Source organism: Aphelocoma coerulescens, chromosome 4 (genome assembly GCF_041296385.1).
Source record: "Aphelocoma coerulescens isolate FSJ_1873_10779 chromosome 4, UR_Acoe_1.0, whole genome shotgun sequence".
Taxonomy (NCBI): domain Eukaryota; kingdom Metazoa; phylum Chordata; class Aves; order Passeriformes; family Corvidae; genus Aphelocoma; species Aphelocoma coerulescens.
The window spans coordinates 71654812-71676455 of NC_091017.1; the positions used below are offsets into that span (position 1 = coordinate 71654812).

The window sequence follows — 21644 nt, forward strand, 5'->3', positions numbered from 1 at the left end:
CAAATTCCACTGAAAACAATAGGAAAACTGGGCTTGGGATCAATGCATGCACAATACAAAATACTTCTCTCTAAGGACTTTTGAGGACACCCAGCATGGTGTCATCAGAGCGCTGGCATCCTTTGGGAGGCCTGCAGCCAGCTCAGGGTGTGCCAGCACCATTCCATGGCCATGCCTGAGACCTGCTCCCATGTCCCACAGCACACGGAGCTTTGGTGTGAGGCCACAGGTGAGGAACCTCCTCCAAGTATTTGGAGAGCCATGCCTCTCCATGCCTCTCCCAAGAAGATATGGATCAGGACAGGAGCCAGCCAGGACAACATCTAGGGACGTAGTAGATAAGTTTTGCTCTCACTCTCTTCAGGCATTTTCTCTTGCCAGAGACAAGACAAGCCTTTGGGCTGCTCATGTATTGTCAGCAACTCTGTGGCCATGTCCTTTGAGCAGGTGACACCTGGCCTGTGGTGGTCCATGAGGGGACAGCTGATGGTGCCCAGAGCCAGGACAGAGATTGCAAGCATTGAGATCTCTCTTCCTCACATGGCCCAAGGGCAAAAGTCCCAATAGCAGAACCTCCAGCCCCTGTGCACCCCTTCTCTTTGCTTGCTGTGAGGTCCTTAAATTTCCCTCAGAGCCCTAAAAAATGCCATCTCCACCCAGGTGTGCCCTGCCTACTGCACTCACCAAGTTGCCTCAGTCCTGCAGAATTTCTACCTACTACAGGCAAGCAATTTGCACAGGTGTCCATTAAACCAACCCACTGGTGCCTCCAGATCCCCACTAGCACTGAGAGCACTGGCAAAGAGCTGCTGCATCTTCAGTGGTGTCTGCCTCTCCCTTGCAGGCAAATGCAAACATCAGGCTCCCAAGCACCGGCCCTCACTTTGAATTTCTCTGCTTTGCCTGCTTGTCTTCCAGCTCTTTAGCATGTCTTGAATGTGGCTTATTGTCCTCTAATAAAGAAAAGAGCATTGCTCTCCAGCAATGGCAAGATCCCAGCTTTCCTGCCCTGCTGCAGAGCCAATTCCAGTCAGGGAAAGCAGCTATCACTGGAGGTTTTAAATAAACCAGCTCTCCCCCCAAAAACCCTCCTGTTATATAATGCTCTCCTTCCTCTCCTTTTCATGAAAACAACCAAGTAACTGTCTATTTTTACTATGTTAGGGACGGATCCAGCAGCCCTAACTTGTACATGTCTGTCTGGAAATCAGTGGGAGCTCTGCCTGCATGGGAAAGAGCTGCAGGACCACGATCAGGAGTGACTAACATGAAATAGGGCTCCCTGCTTTGGTCTGGGAGAGGCCAGAAAAACACAGGCCACAACATGGTGCACATTTTGCAAGTGACACTTGGTGTTAGCCAAAATATACATCAATACGAAGGAGGCGTGTGGTAAAAGGCACATTCCTTCACCACACTATTACTGCAATATCCCAGTGCCTCCACATTAATTTGTTCCCAGGAAATTCCATCATCACTATTTCAGGCTTGTGGCTGTTCAAGCCACTCAGGATGATGGGAAATTACCCTATTCAGGAAAACAGAATAATAAAAGCAGTGATTAAATTTGCCTTTATCCTTAGTCTGCACACCATTATCAATCTCTGGCAAAATATTTTTCAGTATAGAAGGATTCCAATTATGTTCTTACTAAACTTTAAAAAATCAGCCAGAAGGAAGGGTATTTGTTTTTTTTTCCTGCAAAATCCAAAGAATAATACTGCCCCCAATAAAATGTTTAGAAAAACTTTTATTAAAAGGGATACTTTGCTCCAGAAGAGCTAAGCATATGCAGTGGGCACACTGCCAGACTGAGTCAGACATGGCTGTGCTAGCCCAGTGGTCAGGGCATCTGGCCATTGGGTCCAATGCAACCAGCTCTGACTGCTCCTAAAGAAAGCAATTTTGGGCTGACCTGCTGTGGAAAAAATGTCCTTCTCAGCTTGGTAATTAGACCTTCCTGAGCCTAAAGGATCATATCTCTTCCAAAACACATTGTGCATCCAGACCTTACTGCTCTAGCAGTTATGGATGGCAAGAGTCATGTTCAACATATCCACAAACCTACACAAAAAAAAAAAAAAATGACACTACATAGATCTGTCAGTGTTTTTATATGGCAGTAGTTTCACAGTTGAATAAATATCTCATTCTATAATACCTTTTCTGATTACAAATGAAGCTACTAAAAGAATCAAGCCACTGCTGCAGCCCTGTGCTGTCATCCTGTCCCAGCATGTGTCTTGAGCATCCGTATATGCAATGGAGATTACCAAAGAGTCTGTTCTCACATTCCCCATGTCAGCGTGCTTATCTTTTATTTTTTAAAACCATGGCTATTTTTGCGTGGAAAAATAGTGCTGAAAACCTGTTCTGCCTTTGCCAGCTGACAAGTGACTGATCCTTTATGGGCTCTACTACTGGTGGGTTTGGCAGGGTCCTGCCTTCACAGACAGCATCACAGACCCAGGAGACAGCTCTGAGTGAAGGTGCCCAATGTGCTCGTACTGCTGATTACTGTGCGCAGTAAACCTTTGCACACACGCTGGGAGGCTGAGGATGAGTACAGGATTACAAGTTTTGCAAAGCAATTGCATCGTTTTCATTTCTAGGATTTGTGTGTGTATCAACATGTTAACATAAAACCTGAAAGAAGCAGTTGATGGCTGGGAAACTCTTAGATATTAAGAGTTTCTAAGTAAGAATGTACACATAAATCTGCTCAGTCAGTGCTCTTTGGCTTTTGCTTTGTGCCTGGAAGGGGCTGTGTGTGTTGTATTTCCAAAACTTCCACTGTTCTTCTCTGTACTGTTGTGATGCTCCTATTTCACTATAGTGATGTTTGGAAAAACAGCAGAGGAGCAGGAGAAGTGGGTTTATAAGAGAATGTTAAATAAAATTTGAAATGCACAGCACTGGCTTCCTACTGTACTGCCAGTCAGTATGGTCCAAGAAGTTATCTGCTCATTACTGGCACTGAGATGACTGTGGTTTCATCTATAATTAAGATGTTCTGAATAGCTGCTTTTCTAGTGTGGCCACAGAACTAAAAGCTCAGAACAGAAAATATAAGTCGGAGTTGTCCTGAAACAGAACTAGCTTTGTAGTTTTCACATTGAAATGAAACACTTGAAAAAAATTTGGATGAAATTCATCCAAAGCAGAGTGAAACTGATTCAAAATCCGACCCCAAACTAAATGTTAATTTCCTGACGTTATATTTAACCTTTAAAGCAAGACAAACACAGGTATTCAACTATATTTTAATTTTCTTTTTCCCAGCCTAGCTATTCATTGACTCTTTACACGCTGTGTTGACCTGAAGTTACAAATTGGGTCAGCCTGCAACACTTCTCTGCCCTCCTAACAAATTCCTTTGTTTAGCCATGTACAGCTTTCTCTCTCTCATCCAGTGGTGTGTGAAGGATGGACACCACTCCTGTCTGGGAAATGCTGTAAAACAGAGAAGCAAAACGGCACTGTGAACATGACATTTTTATAACTTTAGCCAAATATTGCTGAGCACTGTGGGAGTCTTTCCACTGATTTTGGTGCACTCTACATCAGGCTGTTATTTCAATGGCTTCACCTTTACTTTGCAAATAAACATGATGGGAACAGGGTGAGCCTCTCTGGCAAACAGACCTCCATGCAAACCCTGCTCTCTGTCACAGGGGTTCAGACTTTGATTTGTTTATTTTTCACATGGCTCCTCTGTACCTACCTTTTTCCCTCTTTTAGCAGTCACTGCTTGAACAGAGGCTACACAAACCGTCAGGAACAGATCCAGCCCCTCAGATAGTGGTGTCCCATCTCCCCAGCCATGGCCACGGCTGCAACAGAAGAGGTCTCACTGCAGGTACCTCACATATTTTATGTGGAAAAGCCTTCCTGGGCTCAGACCATGCTTTTGCCATCTCTCATGCTCATAGTTCACCTTGGTGCAGCAGTGTCCACATTAAAACTCCATTATTGCCACAGGTGCACAGCTTAGGAGGAAACCGAGGTGCAGAGGTTACCTGGCTTGTCCGGGCTGATGAAGGAAGTTGCAATCAGCAACGTGAATAATTGAGGTCAGCTTTCCTATCAGTTTTTTATCACAAGCCATGAACAAAGCTCAGCCAGCCATAAGCTGGGACTGAGTTATCACCATTGTACAACGTTCATTTGCTGGTGAGTGACTGCCACATTTCTGTTGCAAATCTAAACACCTGAAGAAAAAAAACCAACCACAGAGGAGTGAGTTTAGGTGCACATTCTTACTTAATACTTCTTTCCATCAAACTGTCACCAAACCCACTCTGTTCAGCACCATCAAATGGTTATTTCAAGTCCTATATTGTCTTTCCTTTGAATTTTTTTTAGTCTTTTTTTACTGTCTTCTGATTTATTGTCTTTAACCTTTGCAGACCCTTTCTGCTTAACTTAGAATATTGTATGCCCTAAATCTAAGGATTACAAAATGATTGGAAGTGATTTAAGAATCTGACTCATTTAATGGGGTAGAAAATTTTGTCTTTTCTCTCTCCACATCAGAGGACATGCTGCTGGAGACAGACACCAAGCAGTGAGGGGAGACCCATGTTTTAGGCAGGCCAGGGTCTCTGCTCTGCACAGCAAATACATTAATAACCACACAGCAATATGTGCACTGCATAATGAACATGTGGAAGCACTTTTACTACATCGATAGGATCTCTGAGCCAAAGAAGAAGTTGTCTGATTTGTCAGCATCTGGGAAGCAGCTCCATTGAGACATGACTGTATTAGTCCTAGCTGTATGCAGCCTTATTAAAGACTTATGCTTTAAGTCTGCCTGTAATAAAAACCTGCTCTGGTAGGAGTTGGGCTTCCTTACCTTACATGAGTCACCTATTTTTAAAGGAGGGTTAGTAACATTTGATAATGAACTGATGAAACACTTCAAGCTCTTAATTCACCTGCATATTTTTCATTGATGCATATGAGCTTAGGTGAGTTTTTTAAAGCCCAAGCAGCTGTGGTCTCTGTCAGGAAGACCAAATGGAAGCCACCACCAAATCACAGTGTGACCACAGCAGAGAGGCAGAGATGAGAGACCAGTGGCCCTCCCTGAAGTGGGCCATATGACAAAAACTCTTCTCAGGAGAAAGAAGCCTGGAAGTTAACTGGTATCTGAGACCCAGAGGGCTTTACTAACAAGAGGTTTTGGGTATCTGACTGTCAGGTGGATGCCTGCTTTCCCCAGCAGCATTTGAAATCCATGGGCCATCGTTGGTGGCAGAAGCACTATGCCATCTCTGACATCCTGGCTAGCTTTGTCTGGTATGTAGAACCCCATATTTAAGTGGAGCTGCACTGATTTATATTTACTAGAAATCCAGTTTGAGACTGTGCTGTGGAAGCCAGGTCTGATACACGTTGGTTTGGCTGAGTTATTATTCCTCTGACACAGCTTGCTGCCTGGATTTAGTTTTTCCCAAAACTCACGTGTTCTTGATTTGTATTTCATCGCCAACCTGGTCTCAATCACTCAAGGCCAAAACCAAGATTAGAAAGATTGACGTCTGCTAATGGCTGCCTGGTGGTTTTTCTGGGGTGTTTTATCAACTCTGTCATAAGCAATAATAGGAAAGAGAGGAATCCTAAGGGTCTTGGAGATCCTATGAACCTAATTCCCCTCGGCTGAATCCTGCAGCCATTTCCCCATGCCTCAATCCCCTCTGCTGTGCCAAGGGCTGGCCTCTGACTCCACTTTCCCCTCCTTGCTCTTGAGCAGCTCCTGCAGAGAGCCTGGAAGCTGCTGGAGCTTCGGCTCAGAGGCTGGTGATTAATGCCCGTTTCTGGCCAGCAAGCGCCCGCCATTCACATTCAAATACCACATGGCTCCTCAGCCGACAAGAGACACGGGCTGAGGGAAACACTGAGGACCCTTGTGGGAGTCTTGTTTATGCAAAGTTTGCCAACAACAGCCCTCGTGAGGACTACGGAGGGGTTTTATTCCCCTGGGGATTAGTTCTGAGATTCAGCTGGGGAAACCAACCTCTCTTTTCTCTCCTTGTGATGGCCCCTGAGGCTTGCAGACTTCTCAGGTATTTTGCATGGTACAAGGAGATATTCTCTCCTAGTATGCTGGATTTGTGAGAATGTGACTGGAAGAACAGCACAGATAGTTTTCTTTGCTCAGAGAGGGATGCTCTGCATGGCAGGAGGTCAGAGAGAGCAGATGGCCAGGTATGGCAGACCAACGTCAAGGCATGAGCTTGGCGGAAGAGATGTAACTAAGAGAATTTTGGCATCAATTAAAAAGAGGACAAGAGGGAATATCACTCATAAACACTCAAATATGCTTTTTCTCTAAAGGTCTCCACTTCTTTCTTCCCTTTCTCAGGCTTGCTTTTAGCCTGCTCTGCCCAGTCAAAGGCTTAGGTTTTGAGAAGGGATGTCCTGACTTCTGAGTCTGGTCTGAGGACCATTGTAGCTTCCCATATTACAGGAGTTCAGGGTTTATTTCCAGGCTAAACACAAGCTTTGTCACGGAGGTGGATATCTGCAGGAAGTTTTGGTGGCTTGGCACTCTCCCAGGGGGCATCACGGCTAGAAGGAGGTCCTGGAGCAGCCGCAGGACACATGAGCTAACAGCATGACCCTTGACCAAAGGGAGTAGGCACCAAAAGTGCCTAGAGTTCATACAATAAAGAACCAGAAAAAGGCAGCTAGGCTGGGGGATGCTGCCCTTCTAGGAAAGGGGGGCATGAGGTAGGCACCTCCACCCCAGGGTCACCATCATGCTTTGGTCCCAGGGAGGCACAGAGCAGCTCGCTGTGGGCGACTTATGCAACCTGCAACTGAACAAAGGCTGCTCTCTTCCCACCTCCTCCTGTTTGCAGCACCTAAATCAGAGAAGCAAAAATGAGCCCCTGTCTTTTATGATAAAAGGGATATCAACTGTCTCTGGTTTTTGCCTCCTGTTGTTAGAAATCAGGTCAAGGGGCTGGGTTAAACAATTCCTGTCCATCCTTTCTTCCAAGGTAACTGCAACTTAACTCTCTTGCTTTGCACTGTGCTGCCTTTAATCAGGTTAATTTTTGTGGTGGGGAGGAGGACACAGAAGCTTCTTGGCCAAGCTGGATGACAGTTCATGCCTGCCTCATGGGCTTATTTTAACTCTGGCTTGCCATCCTGTGTCCAAGTTACTACATCTTAGGTTGGCACTGGCAGAAAATAATATCCAGATTTTTACAAGTCATGTAAATAACTTCTAATTCACCAGAAAGTTCCCATTCTTGTGAAGACCACTCTGCCAGTTATCACTTTGGAGTGTTATATCCAGCTGTGAGGCTCACAGGAACAGTGAAAATTAGCTCAGAAGAAGATTGCTGTTTATCTTTCCTTCATCTCCAGAATCTGTTTAACCTGTGGGAGATGAAATCCAGATCTGATCCAAACAGTCACCCCTCTCTGTAGGCTCCAGCCAATCTCCTGAAACATTGTTATTCAGGTGAACCTGAGTCCTGTCATTCTCATTTATTTAATTTGCAAAAAAGGTAATTCTGACTGAGATTCAGAAATGCAGATGCTCCTTCTGCAAGTACTCATCACTTAGGGCTCCAGGGCTGTTGGTAGCAAAAGTCTCTTTCCCAGTCACAGGTTTGATGCCACACCACTGATTCCTCTGGTGAGATTATCATTGTTGTGGCAGGCATGGAGAGGACAACTCCCAGGCATCTCATTCATCCCCTCTGCTCTGGCAAGGCATCTGGCAAGCTTTGAAGCTGAGATGGAAGTCCTGGGCTCAATTACTGTTTCTGTGAGAGGTGTTAAGCAATACCAAGAGCCTGCAGGAAGCCACTAGTAGAGTGCAAACTGCAAGAAAAGTGGATTTGTTTTTGAATCATATCAGTACCTGCCCATGTGGCAAGACAGAAACTGATTCCAGATCAGGGGATTATCCTGTTCCAGTGGTTTGAAGTGTTGTTGGGAACTCAGGTCTGAGTGGAAGAAAATGAAGAAGTTGTGGACGAAGAAGTTGTGGACAAAGAAGTGAAATGTTGTTCTTCCCACCACAATGCCTAGCTGGTCCTGGATAAACAAAGCCCAAGATGTACATATTGAGTTTGCATTTCTCTTATCTGTGATCAGGCATTGCTGGAAACAGAACTTGTGAAACAACAGTGCGAGAATAACAATTTTCACTGGTGGGAAACAAGCTGTTCTTGGAGTGTATAGGGGGGTTTGACAGTCTCATCAACAGAGTCTGTTATAAACTCTGCCCAATTCATCCTGCATACAGCCCAGACCCACTGTGAGACCTGGCTCAAGCTCAGTGGTAGGGAAGTGCCTCCACATGCTTCACAATTCCACGAGACACATATCTGCATCTTCAGGCACCTAAACATTAGCAATCTGGCTATGCTCCTTGCCTTGTTTTCAAGTGTGATAAATAGACCATCCTATCCCTGGGCTGCTGAAGGAAAAAATGTGTTGAAGGCCAGAAGGTGACCAGATGCTTTGGTGACAGAGACAGCACCAAGTGCCTTGGGTGCTGAGCAAGTCATCAAGGAGGGCTGGGTTTTTGTGCTGGTCTTGTGAGATGGGACAGACCCATTTAGTCACCATGGAAGGTGGCCAGGGTGTGCAGGCTGTGTACAGGGCACAAAACTGAGCCCAGTGAGACAACAGCAGCACCACAATCTCTCCCAAAATCCACTACCAATTTCTGTGCCCCACAGCTCCCTCCCATCTTATATATGCAAAGAATAGAAGCCTGGGGGCTGAGGAAGTGTGCCAGCAGGTGCTTTTCTGTGTCCCTGTGCTGTGGTGGAATTCTGGCCTGTTTGCCCAGAGCTGCAGCAGTGAGAGCTCTGGGTTCCCACCTCCCACCACTTCTGCCTTGCAATGGGGAGCACAAGCCACATTTCCCCCCAACAGTACCTGGATATGTACAAGTCCCTGCAGCATCATTTGAGTCTCTATTAACTTTATCTTCTTTGCCACAACACTGGGACAGTTGCCTGGCTGGGTTTGATCCATGCTGTTGTTTTCCTGGATCACACCAGTAGCAGCCTTACCAAAGCACTGCATTGAAAGAGCCTGAGCTGTCAGATGTGCTTGATTTACATTCAACACAACTCCGGATGGGCAGAAGGCCATGCTGGAGCTGATCCTACTGCAAGATTGGGGTCTAGGAGTGTGCAAGTGTGTGTGTGCACAAGGGTTTGTGTATTTAGAGAAATAATGTTTCCCCTCCATCCAAGGCCAGGAGACTGAAATCCAAGCAAGCCGAAACTTCTTTACCATTGACGCCATAACATTTGAGGTTTCGAAAAGGAGCGGAAAAAATGTGTTGCTGTAGTAAGGGAATTGTAATAAGATCTTAGCCTTGGAATAACGTGCTCTTTAGTGAAGCAGCAGCTCTGCAGCGCTTCCGCCTCCTCGAGATTTGTGAGGAGAAATGTGCCCCAAAGAATGCTAGTTATTCTGAATGGGGAGAAAACTCAGCTGAGGGTGAATGAAAGACATCCAGGAAAAACAGAGAAGCACTGCTCTGCTGCTCTCCTCCCACCTCCCTCCCTCAGTAGAGCGGAAGCATGATGCAGGAGCCTGGTGGGGCTCCTGGTTAAAGCAGCAGGTGAGTTCATAGAAGCACAGGGAGGGGAATAAGGGGAGTTCTGGGTTATGTAGGACCTGGCTGCAGAAGAGGGACATGAACCCCACTGGCTGAGATGGCAGGCAGCTCCCTCCAGTACAGTGCTCCAACAAATCTGACCTGTGAGGGGTTGGGCCTTGCACCCAAACCTCTGCTTCTCTTTCCTCCACAGCTGATGGTCTTAGCCAATGTATTAATGCAGCCTACAGGCTTTGAGAGCTTCTATCCCAGACAGCTGGTTTCCCTGAGCTACACCCTCTTGTCTCTGGCCTGTAGGGACCAGAGCTGTGCGTGGATGCAGCCAGGACTGAGGTTGCTTCCCAGGGCTCAGCAGCCACTGGATCCACTGCAGCACCACTGCAGGTGAAAGTCGTGGAGGTACAAGAGAGCAGAGGAGACCCCAATAACTTTTCAGTCTCTCCTCCATGTCTGGCCAGGGGGAATATTTCTCTCAGAGCAGGTTTGCTTTGATTGCACTTCAGAGCAAAAGGCTGCAGCTGTCCTTAGTACTCATGGAGGGCAATTAAAGGGCAATTAAAGGCAATATCACATTGCCCATTCTTAAATAACCCTGGGTAGCCTGGGCTGCCATCCACAGGCTCAACATCGTATATTCAGTGATGTCAAAGCTGAGTTATGACACAGATATGATATCTGGGGTTGTAAGAGCTAGCTCAATGAGAAACATCAGCTCAATGTTTGATTATTATGGAAGGAATAGAGAGCAGAAAAGAAAGTATTGTTTTTCCTTGACCAATCCATAATGTACCACCACCTTCTCACAGTGTTGGTTTCCCTGCCTCAGAAAAAAAGCCATAGCAGACCTGGAGAAGATACAGAGAGGGTAATAGATATTGTCAGAAGTCTGGATTAGTGTCTGTGCAAAGGATAATTAGAATAGGACTCTTTATCCAGAAAAAAAAAAAAAAATAGAAGACAAACCAGTCAGTAGATATTAAGTCAAAAGTGTGATGGAGAAGATGAGGAAGCTATTTTTTGTCATCCATCCCCTCCCACAAGGGGACCACATGAAACCACCTGGGACATGTTTGAAGCAGGCTGAGGTGGTCCATCGTTCATGGGTTGTTAAGGTCTGCAGTATCAGAGGACACTGGGTGTTGTTTTATTTTTGCTTCAAAACACTGATCAATATTTTGCTGGGCAGCACCATGGCAAAGAGGACTATGAAATGCCAGAGGACTTACACTGGGTTCAAGAACCACAAATCCTTCATTGCTTGGAAAGAGTTTGGAATAAAGTATCACTATATTTTTGCCTGGTTTTTTGTTTACTCCTAGGCATGTCTTGTCCAGTCCGTGACACTCTGTCAGATCAATCTGGTTTGACTCAGCAGTGCAGTCCTTGGGTCAGGACATGGATGTCTGTGGAATCCCTTGTAAAGGATAGGGTTCACATCTGTTTTTCCCAGTGCAAGTGGACACTTCTGCCTTAATTTGAGCTTGGCATAGGCATTAAAAAAAAAATAAAATAAATGTTTCTAGTCCTGATGGATACAGAGAAAAACTCAGATATGAAGGAATAGGAAAACTGATGCAATGCCAAGTTCTTGCATTTCGGAAACACAGGTGTCTGGGGAATGGAGCCAGGCTGGTGGGAAACATAGTAAAACTCCATTCTGCATGGATATCTCAACCAAAGTACACCAGTAAATATTGTCAGACAGGGTAGGGACTCCATATTTTTGCAGGGCAGTGGCCCAGCACCTAAAGAAAATGCCACAGCAGTAACTCAGAGAATTTTTCTGAGGACCATGTGATGTCCTGACTCTGTGACTCTGTAATCCTGACTGTGCTGCCTGGGAGCTGAGGGCTGGCATCAGGGTTGAGATCTGCGTGAATTTTAGAGTTTAGCTCTAAACTGAGATTCTCCTGAAGTTTTATGGAAGACTTCCTGGTATTATGTTACCTGTTACAGGGATTTCAGCAGCTATTCACGCAGAAGAGAGAATTAAGAGCTGGAGTCTCCTCTAATTTATAATCAGGATGAATCCAACACTCCAGACACAACTTGACCAGAACCACTGTGTTTTTACTTGGGAATGGGCCAGCTGTGCAGCTGAGGCATTATCAAAATGCACTGTCTGGGAGCAAAATCAGCCTGAATCTTTGAGATTACAATGAAAGTTGAATATCGAACAGAGGTTAGTCTGGATTTCATCACAAAAACATACATTTTATTAGGGCTAATCAAGGAGACAGGCTGAGACCTCAGCACTTGGAATCTTGACTGTGTGGGTACAGAGGTACAACGTATTGACATCAAGATCTATATCAGCACAGCTCATCCCAGCATTCCAGGCCATGTTATTGATGTAAATTGCATGTCTTGCTGAGAGAGCTGCCTCTGTGATCAAAAATCCAGGAAAGGCTTGAGATACTAAATGGACATTGACCAGAAGTTTGCCCTAGCTGGATGTTGGTCATCTAAAACTTAGATGCCTGGTACTATCTGTTCATTTTGGAGCTTTCTGCAGGGAAAATAAAAACAACAACAAAAAGAACCACATTTCTGGGAGTAATTATTTCACTTAACTTTGACAGTTGTTTTGAGATGGAATTGTTCATCTTCTGGACACTGAGGCATCTGAGACAGCAAGTTTAAACTAGATTCCTACTTTTGGATGATTAACATTAGATAAATTCTTCACAAGGGACAAGGGTTCTTGAATTTTAATTCCTTCTTCAAACCTATTGCTGACAGCTGAAATATTTCCCTGCAAACTTTCATTCTTTACAGTTTAAGGGAAAAAAACTCACTGTTCTGACTTAGTGGAGACTTGAGGAGGTGAGGATATATAGAGCAAATCCTTATTAGAGCCTCAATCAAATTTTAAATAAAATGGCTAAAACCAGACAGTGATAAAATGATAATATGCACCATTCTTTTTGCCAGCGATGGGGCATTGCACATAATAGGATTTAGTTTTCTTAAATCCTTCCTAATTATGGTTGCTGTAATATTAAGTCTCTGTTCTTTTGGGATGCAAGTGAGAAAATTTAATGGAAATTCTGTAGCAATCACAGTTGCTAAATCTGAAGAAAAGTCACTGTAACTGTGAGGGATGTGCTAACTGCTGGCCTGATCCTGCCACCCAGTGTGCACGACATTTGCCTGCTTGAATACTCCAATTAATCTCAGGGAAGCTATTTACATGCAGCAGAATTACAGGTTCACACCAGCCTTCAGAAACATGGCAGGCATTTGATGCATTCAGCCACTAATTCTACCAAGGGAATTGGGGCAGACCTTCTGATGGAGAATATGGATTTTTTTCAGTACTTTGTTAATAAGCGTGTTCTCACACACTCATCTGCTATGGGTATAAATATGTACCAAGGGCTATTTCTAATGGATATTGGTATTTTTAATTAACATCTGGAAAGAATTTTGAACTATTTTTCATTGCATATATGCAATTTAGGGTGGAGAGTGTAGGAGAAAAGCTGAATTTTATTGCACTTCATGTTTAATGAGATAATTTTGACACTAAAGCAACTGGGTGAGGAAACAAATCCTCAAAGAGTACATTTCTAATCAGGGCCAAAAAAATCCTCTCATGTACTGGTAGATGTACAAAGTATCTATATTGTTTATTGGCCCCTTGCAAAAACTGGTCAGGCATGTCTGGAGTAAATAATTTGTATTTTCAAACATAACAAACTAAAAAGGCAACATGCAGAATTTTTTGTAAACCGCTCTGTTGCACATGTGCAAACTTACAAACTTTGCTGCTCTTGCAGGGGTGTAGCTGAGGACAGAAAGTTGCCCTTTGAGTTTGGGTGGTTTTGTGAAATACATTTGAAAAAAACCCCACAATATGTCTCCTCAAGTCATAAGTCAGTGGTTGGGTGACTGGTTTGAATTAGGACAACAAACAAAGACAAATGAAACATAATCCTGCACGTCTGTACATTCTGGAGGCTTTCCTCTTCATTTGGTGTCAGTACTGAACCAAAAGTATTTAGAGAGGCAATATTATTGAACACAACAAATAGGAAGCAAAGCATAATTTTTGTTAGGGGTAAGTCATCCCTTAGGCAGAGCATTCCATCAGTCTTACTGCATTTCACTGCACTGAACTATGGTTAATTTGTGGTCGGAAAAAATAGAGGCACTGTGGTTTTTGAAAATTATATACTGTGTTTCCAGTTTAAAGACAAACAAAAGGCATGTGTTGTAAATATAATTTTTTTTCCTTTACTTTTAAAAACAAAAGCCCATTTGAATACTCGGTTTAGGTTCTATTCGGCACCTAGAGTAACTATGTTATTTCACTGTCCATTTAGGAAAAAATTCTCCAGTGGGAAAAGGAAAATCAGCATGATTGAAGAACTGGCAGCTACAAGATAACTGTTCTTGTGTCAAGCTCTTTACAGTGGTGACAACATTTGCTCCCTAATTGTACAACTACAGAAAGAACATTCTTGGTTTGAGCAATCACAATTATTAGCCATTAGAAGAAAATGCCAACATAAATGTTGGAATCTGCCATCATTTGGGATCTTCAGCTCAGAATCATAGCTTTTTCCAGAGGATATATGCCAAGCATTACAGGCTTGAGGCAGGAATTGTTTGTTAAAGTTTGTTTCTTAGGAGGTCAGGGTGAATATCAAAATGATGGGTTTGACACTGAGATTTCTGTTTTAGGGATTGCCATTTGGGACATGTTTTTTACATAGCTGAGCCTTGACCATAGGAACTTCCTTAACAGAGATATGTAATGTGGATGTTGTTCTGTTTATATTTTGCTTTCAAAGACTGCATTTTTCTGCAAATCAGTGAACCCTGAATATCACCTGCTGTTCGTCCAAGAGACATAATCAAGTAGTCAGAAATGAAAGATTCTCTCTTATTGCTTATGCAATAATTTCAGAAGACAAAACCTTCATTTTCCAAGCGGGTGAAATTACTGTTGCCAGCTTGAGTAACACATTGGGGATCTCTCACCCTGATGGCCAGTGTTTCTGGGGACTGAATCAAGAAGTCCTGGTAGCTTGGTGTTAAAAAAGATACAGAGGTAGGAGGGGTGATGGAGGATTTTGTCTAACTGGTTGCTGGACTGAGATGGATGCTCTGAGCAAATACAAAACTGAATCTACCTCTTCCTGCTGTACAAATCTACACGCCTAATGCTTTTTTTTTTTTTTTTTTTTTTTTTTTGGGGTATGTGGGGGGGGTAAAATGTCTTTGCTTCCCAAAGTGACCTTGAAGTAGAAATTTTGAACATGGCATAAGCCTGTTTTGCCCAATTTTATACAGCTTCTGGTTTCCTAGGGCTGTAGTCAGTGTGTCAGTTTGCCTGAGGGAATATGCACATATTATATTGATAGGTCTGCAGCTGGGCATTGGTAACAACTGTCACTGGTTCAGTCAGGGCTAGAAACAATGGAAAAAAATCTCATGATAAACTCACAAAACTTGGCTGCAATTTTGCAAGCACAAGGAGTTTTGGAACTTCAGATAAGCTTCCAAAGGTCTGGATCCAGGTCCAAACAAAACCCAAACTCTAAAATTATGAGGCTTGTGCATCACTAACCCTCATATATTCACTTCCACTTGGAAATACTAAACATTTTATGGATTTTTGCATGCCCCAGTTGGTTCTCTGTGCTGGCTGGGATTGTTAGAGTCCCTGTGCCTTTGCAACTATATAGACATCAATAAAGATGAATAAAGCTGGGCAGTCAGATTCTAATTTATGCTAATCATGTTGGATGGCTCAGGGCACTTCAGCACACATGCTTAGCCAGTGACCTTTCACACTCCCCTTTCTAGATCAAAGCACTTTATTCGTCCACTTCCAAGAAAATCACAAAGACAAAATTCCCATTCAGCGTGCCTTTATTAATCTACAAAGGGCCAAATCCTGACGCCTTTAATCTGCTCCTACTCGTCACTGCCGTGATTTAAAGAGTAGAGCACTGCCATCAGAATTCTGGCCCCAAAATCAACATGTAGAATGGCCAAATTCTCAGTAGACATAAATGAAGACAGGACTGCTGCCTTCAGACAGGATCTCTCTATCTCACAATATTTCCTTTAGTCCAAACCCTCTCTCTGTGGAATTGATAAATCCCTGATCCATCTTTTATTTTGCTGTTTTCAGCTGAACCCTCACTGTCTTCTTGCACTGATTTGTTGCACTGGCTTTTGCCCAGTTTGGGCAATTGTCACTGGGTGACCCTCAGAGAGATGCCCAGAGCTGAGCAGGTCCTCAGTGTGGGATAGGACCTAATTAGATAACACAAATCTAGGTTTCTGATAATACAGATTGCTTCAAAATGAAGCACATTTAGAAAATTCCTACCAGTGTACATGCGAGAGGATCTATTTGCTGCAATCTGTTGGGGTCTCTGAGTCTCGTTCTCAGGCTGTAACAGGCGAACTCCCACAAAACTCACTTCCAATTTACAACTGTGTCAAGGAGAGGAGAATCAGGGCATCTGATACACACACATCAGAATAAAAAAGCATTTTCAGCAGTTGCAGATTGGTCACAATTTCAATTTTCCTCCTCCTGATTAATTTCCATACTTCTAAAAAGTCAGACTTCTGTTCACTCCTTATGGTTTATGCTTGCTTGTGTTTGATACTGTTTGAGTTCACTTTAAAATACAAAGAAAACTCAGTTTCCTTCTCATGCTGAACTTCCTCTTCCAACAATGTTTTCAGTCTGACTAAATCCCAATTAAAAATATGAACAATTACAACTATTTTTTTAAAATTTTTCATCAGTTCCAACAGCAGTTAGTAGTTGCTGCAAGGATAAAGGGGTATATTAAAAACATTGCAATGAATCTATTTCCCTTAATAGAATATCTGGTTTTCTACTAAGAACCTTTTCAAAATAATCCATGGTTTTCACAGAATTGTCGTCTTTAACTAAAAACAGAAATAAAATTTAAGACTCAGTATTATAGCTAGTCCTTGGAACAGCTAACAAACCTGATGTTTGAGTCCTGCTGAAAATATCAAGATTTCCCCCAGTAAGCATACTTTTTAGGACAGTTCAAGACATTACTCTTTTATTAATGTTTCACCTGGTGCACAATATGCCGGCTGAAAAGCAATTAATAGATACTGATAATTATCTGAGATTGAAATTTCTGCTTATATTACTTTTTAATGGTGGTTTTGAAATATTAAAAGCAAGGAAATGGGCAGATCAGATGACTGATTCATAACCCAGATGTAATGCCACAGATGGGTTTAATAAAATGAAGATGAATACATGCTTTTAATGAGCTAGGACAGAGCTAATATGTTAATGAAACATCAGTTTTCAGACATCTGACCAGAGAGAAGTTCCTTCTTCCTGCTAGTTTGGATCAAAGTTCAATTGGAGGTGTTTATTATACACTTTAGAGCATTATATAACAAAAGGAGGATCTCTTGGACCACTACTGCCATGTGCCTGTTTGGTGCAGTGACTTTTTCCTGCAGACCATCAAAGACCACTGACCTCAGCACATGCTGTGGGTGCTCCAAAGGTGGTTGTTTTACATGCTCAGAGCTCTCCTAAGGGGTCTGCAATGGCTCTGAGGGGTGTGAAAAAATAACAATTTCCTAGACATAAATGCACACTGGCACAAACGGTGCCACATTAAACTGCTACAGTCACAGCAAGTCAACATATGCGCAGACATACTGAGCTGAAAGGCTGTTATTTCATCTTCAGCTCACACTCTTGTGCCTGGCTTTTGAAAACACACCCATTATGTACAAGTTTGTGCTTACATGGATTTTTGCATTATTTTGCAGCCTCTGTAGCATTCGTCCTTTCATGGCCTCAGTCAGAGTTCTCCACATGGGGTCTGTAGGATGTCTGCAGGACAGAGGCAGGCCCTTATCTGGTTTGTGGGAACTTGCATCATGTGATTAATGACTTTTGGTGATATAAAATATCCTTGAATGAGTAGATGCTGCTGCAGTCCCATTCTATCCTCATAGCAAGAGCCTCAAAACCTTTTGTCTCAAATGTGCCAGCCAAAACAAAGGCCAATGGGATGTTTTTAAGAGTTCTGGCCACTCTGAGAGTTTTGTAGGTACAGTCCCAGGCACTGAGAGAAGAAGAATAATTTTAACCCCCAGCTAATTGCACACTTCACTATATTCCGTGTTGTCTTGGGGTGTCTCTCTCTGTGTCTTTCCCCCCCAAGTATGTCAGGGTTAAGAAAGAGCTCCTCTGATGCAACCACATGTATTTGCTGTATGGCCTTGACAAACTCCTTCTTTAGCCTGGGTCTCGCTCAAATTTAGAGGGTCTTGCTGAAACTTAACTCCTATTTCTGAGCTGCTTTGAGCTCCTTGCTGCCAGATAGATTGTTTTTGACAAGTGCTAAAAGGGACCATGTTACTATCCCAACTCAGGCCAAAGCGTTTGGCAGCACAATGAAGGATTTTCAGCCCACTGGTCTGGCTTGCACAATTTGATTGCAATTCAGTGTCTCCTGGCAGGATGCTCACACTGTTGCCTGCCTGTGGATTTGTGCCAGCTGGAGGCTCCATTCCTGTAGAAGGTGAAAGGGAGCCAGGTACCAAGCAGATATTTCACCTCTGGACGTCTCCTGCAGTGTTTGTTTTATTTAGAATGATTTTCTTGTTATGGCTTATTTGCCTGCAGGACAGCAGACAGTGGTAATCTCTTGGGGAACAATGAGGATGAGCTAATTATTAGCGAACTTCTGGAAATGGATACACTCTTTGGTAGGAAGACAGGCATGAGAGGCCTTGCAGAGAGTCAGCAGTGGGTATCTCTTTTGAACAACTTCCTGGCCTTAGAAAAGTGATGTTAGACGTTGGAAACCCAAAGTGGGATCTCTGCAGGAATGAGGGTGGTGGTTGTATTCTGCACGCCTCCATCTAAATGAGGAAAACTTCAAATAAAACATTTGCAGCAGAAAAATGTGGTTGAGCAGTTTAAGCTCATATTATACTGTGGCTGCAGCAATAGATGTCCTACAGGAGTAAAAAAGGACTCTTATCTTCTCATGATTCAGGAAATCTGAACAGAGTAATAGAACAGATGCTGCTCTTACAGACATTTTTCCGGTTTCTGTGCCACGTTCACATGCTCCAAAGATGCTGTGCACTCTGCAGGCAGGGCTCCATGTGTCCCTGGGCTTTATCTAACATCTAACCGTGCTTTGATGCTATCTCAGGAGGGGAAGGTCGGGGAAAATTGCTATCTTTTCCCAACAAATTCAGTAGATAACCAAAATGCTGCAATACAAGTTGGCAAAGGAGTCTGCCTGTTTAAAGTCAGGCACTGGCATTGGCAGTGCTGCAAGGACACAAGCTCAGGAGGAGCTCTGGGCTGAGCAGCTCTGGGTGCCACAGAGCTGATAGCAGCCAAGGCTATGACCCAGGCAGCTCAGTGGCAGACACAAGGCAAAGGTCCCATTCTGCCCACTGGCATCCAGGCTGTGACTGGTCAGTGACCTTGGGGTTTGGGCTCAGTGTGGCAGCTAAGGCAGAAGCCCACCTGGGCTGCATGTCACACAGTAAGAGCTGTCATACCTAGAATCATAGACAGAATTGGGTTGGAAGGAACCCCAAAGATCATCTAGTTCCATTCCCCCTGCCATGGGCAGGGATGCCACTCACTGGATCAGGTTGCCCCAAATTGAAGAACTGAGTGAAATGGTGAAGGAAAGAGTCTTCATCTTCCCCTGCAAAACGAGGTGCTTCTTTCCAGCTCTTCAGTGGCTTCTTTCCAACTCTTCAATGCCACAAAGCAGACACTTCCACAGGGCTCACTGCTGCACCCCAGGACTATTTGTTTCTGGTCACTGTGGTCATATCACGCCACGTACTCTCTGTCCCTCCCCTTCCTTGCATGACCTGGCACCGATGGCATTGCCACACTGCTGATGCAGCACTGCCACTGGCAGGGGACATGCTCATGTCATGCCACCAGCACAGCAAGGGGCAAGCCCCACTTCTCCATGACAGAGGCTCACCCATTTTCAAAATCAATAAGGACACATAGTATGACAAGCTGTGAGGGAAGGTGCACTAACATCACTACTAAAACGCTAAATAATCAGGAGAGGAAGTGAAATGAAAAGTGAGGAGCTAGATTTTTTTTTTCCCCAGGGAAACTCAAAGGAGTTATATACATATCTACATATATAAAGATCGATGTACATGTATTTAAATGCATCTATGTAGAAGAAGAGGATGGCTTAAGAAAAGAATTTGCAAAATTCCTGTATTTCATCTGGTAAGATATTTCCTCAGATAATGTGAGTGACTGATGCGTGGAGGTTGCTACACATCTATTTCCTATCGCAGACAGAGCTATCACTTAAGTAATCAATATTTAATCTCTATTAGGGAAAGTCATTTTTAAACCTACTTTAAAAAGTGCATGTGCAGCACTTGATATAAATCACAGCCAGGCAAATCTGTGCTGGACTCAGAATCTTCTCCCATATTTTAAGGGAGGAACAAGTTTTTCATGGAAAGAAGAGGAAGGAAAAGAACTCAAATAACTTTGATAATTTTAATATTTCAGGCAATGGAGTGAGTCCAAAATAGCACAGTCTTGATCCATACGCTGATTTTTGCAAGGGTGGTAGAGAACATTGGGAAAGGGTATCAGCATTTGTCCTGTGGGGAGTCAAAAACTGCAGCCAGTGCTGGCTGTAATGATCCCTCTCCTCTGCTCACAGAAAGGAGGCTTGGTCAAAGCTGAAACATCTTGCAGAAGTATGTCAGCTCATAGCTGGAAGTGCTTGGGGCAGACTGACAGATAGGAACTCAACTATTAAAGGCTGACGAGGAATGTGGAGAATCAGGATTAATCCATGCCCTGCCTAACTTGGGGTGATCCCAGAAGAAAATGCTGGTCTGGGTCAAATAGTGCAGAAATTTGAATCAGCTCTTGTCAGACCGTTCTTGTTTCTTGTTCAAGTCACCTTTTCAAAGCAGCCCCAGCAGACCAAGTCACCAGGTTTGTGCAGCACCTCCAGCACGAAGCCTAAAATCCAGGGAAGGCTTCTGATCCTTATTTTTATCCTTTAGATAAGATGTGAACTTCCCTGTTCCTGTGTCTCAGTGGTTGCTGGTGGCCAGACTGGTCCCAGTTACACTGGTGTGAGCACGGGGTGTTCCTCCCTGGTCCCCACCTTCAGCCCTGCTGCTGTGCAGTCCACCCCAGCTGCCTCAAGGCAGCACAAGGACCCCCAGCCTCTCCCTTTCAAAGACCACCTTCATCATCTAGCAATATAGATTTATATGCTAAAACTCCCCTTTTCATCACTCAGAGCTATACAGAAGGTGAATTCATTAGGAACTGAGTGATGGAGTAACTTCCCTAGATTTGAAGTGAAAGTTCTGCCAATCTTAACAGTATTTGAGGAAATCAAGAAAAAGGCAAAGATGAGACACACAGGTGTGTGTCCAGCACTGAAAGATACCCAGCAGAGCAGATGTCCTACCTTTTGCAATGGTACACACTTGTGGCTGCTCTCATAGAAATTCACAGAGAATTGGGACAACTGTGAGAGCAAGAGATGTTTTGTTTGGATGTGACTTGGCTAAAGGTTTTGAGAACACATTTAGGTATTCAGCATGAAGAAAAGCAGGGGAGGGGGGCTGAGATTTATCAGGAATAAACACTGAGTCAACAGAACTTCATTATTTGCTGTCACGGTTCAAGGCCAGCAGAACGCACCAGGCACACAAAGGACATGCTGGCTCAAGGCTGCTGAAAGTTAATGTTGTGCAAGATTTCTGCAGATGTGGAAAACAAACTGTTCTGAAAGCCAGTGCTCAGATCAGCAGAGAGCAAAATCAGGAGAGAAAACGAGCACAGAGAAGCATCAGGAGCCAGTCTGCTAAGAAATATACTTTTATGGCCTTGGTGTCATTTGCCTCCAGGTCTTTGCTCTCACTGTCACCAAATCCATTGTGGCTTGCTCCTGTGCTCCTGTTTGGAGAGGAACTCAGCACTTTTCATAATAATAATTAAAAAAAAATTAAAAAGGCT

The 21644-nt window shown here is 43.7% G+C and overlaps 1 long non-coding RNA gene across 3 annotated transcripts in view; it reads right to left on the reverse strand.

Moving 5' to 3' along the window:
• The window catches only part of LOC138110030 (uncharacterized), a 37260-nt gene extending 16130 nt beyond the window's left edge, over nt 1-21130 (reverse strand). For all 3 annotated transcript variants that reach the window (XR_011150768.1, XR_011150767.1, XR_011150766.1), the window contains exons 1-2: nt 21094-21130; nt 3725-4211 (exon numbers count right to left, since the gene is read on the reverse strand). This is a non-coding gene — a long non-coding RNA (uncharacterized lncRNA). The remainder of the gene's footprint in view (nt 1-3724; nt 4212-21093) is intronic.
• Between the last annotated feature and the right edge of the window lie 514 nt (nt 21131-21644).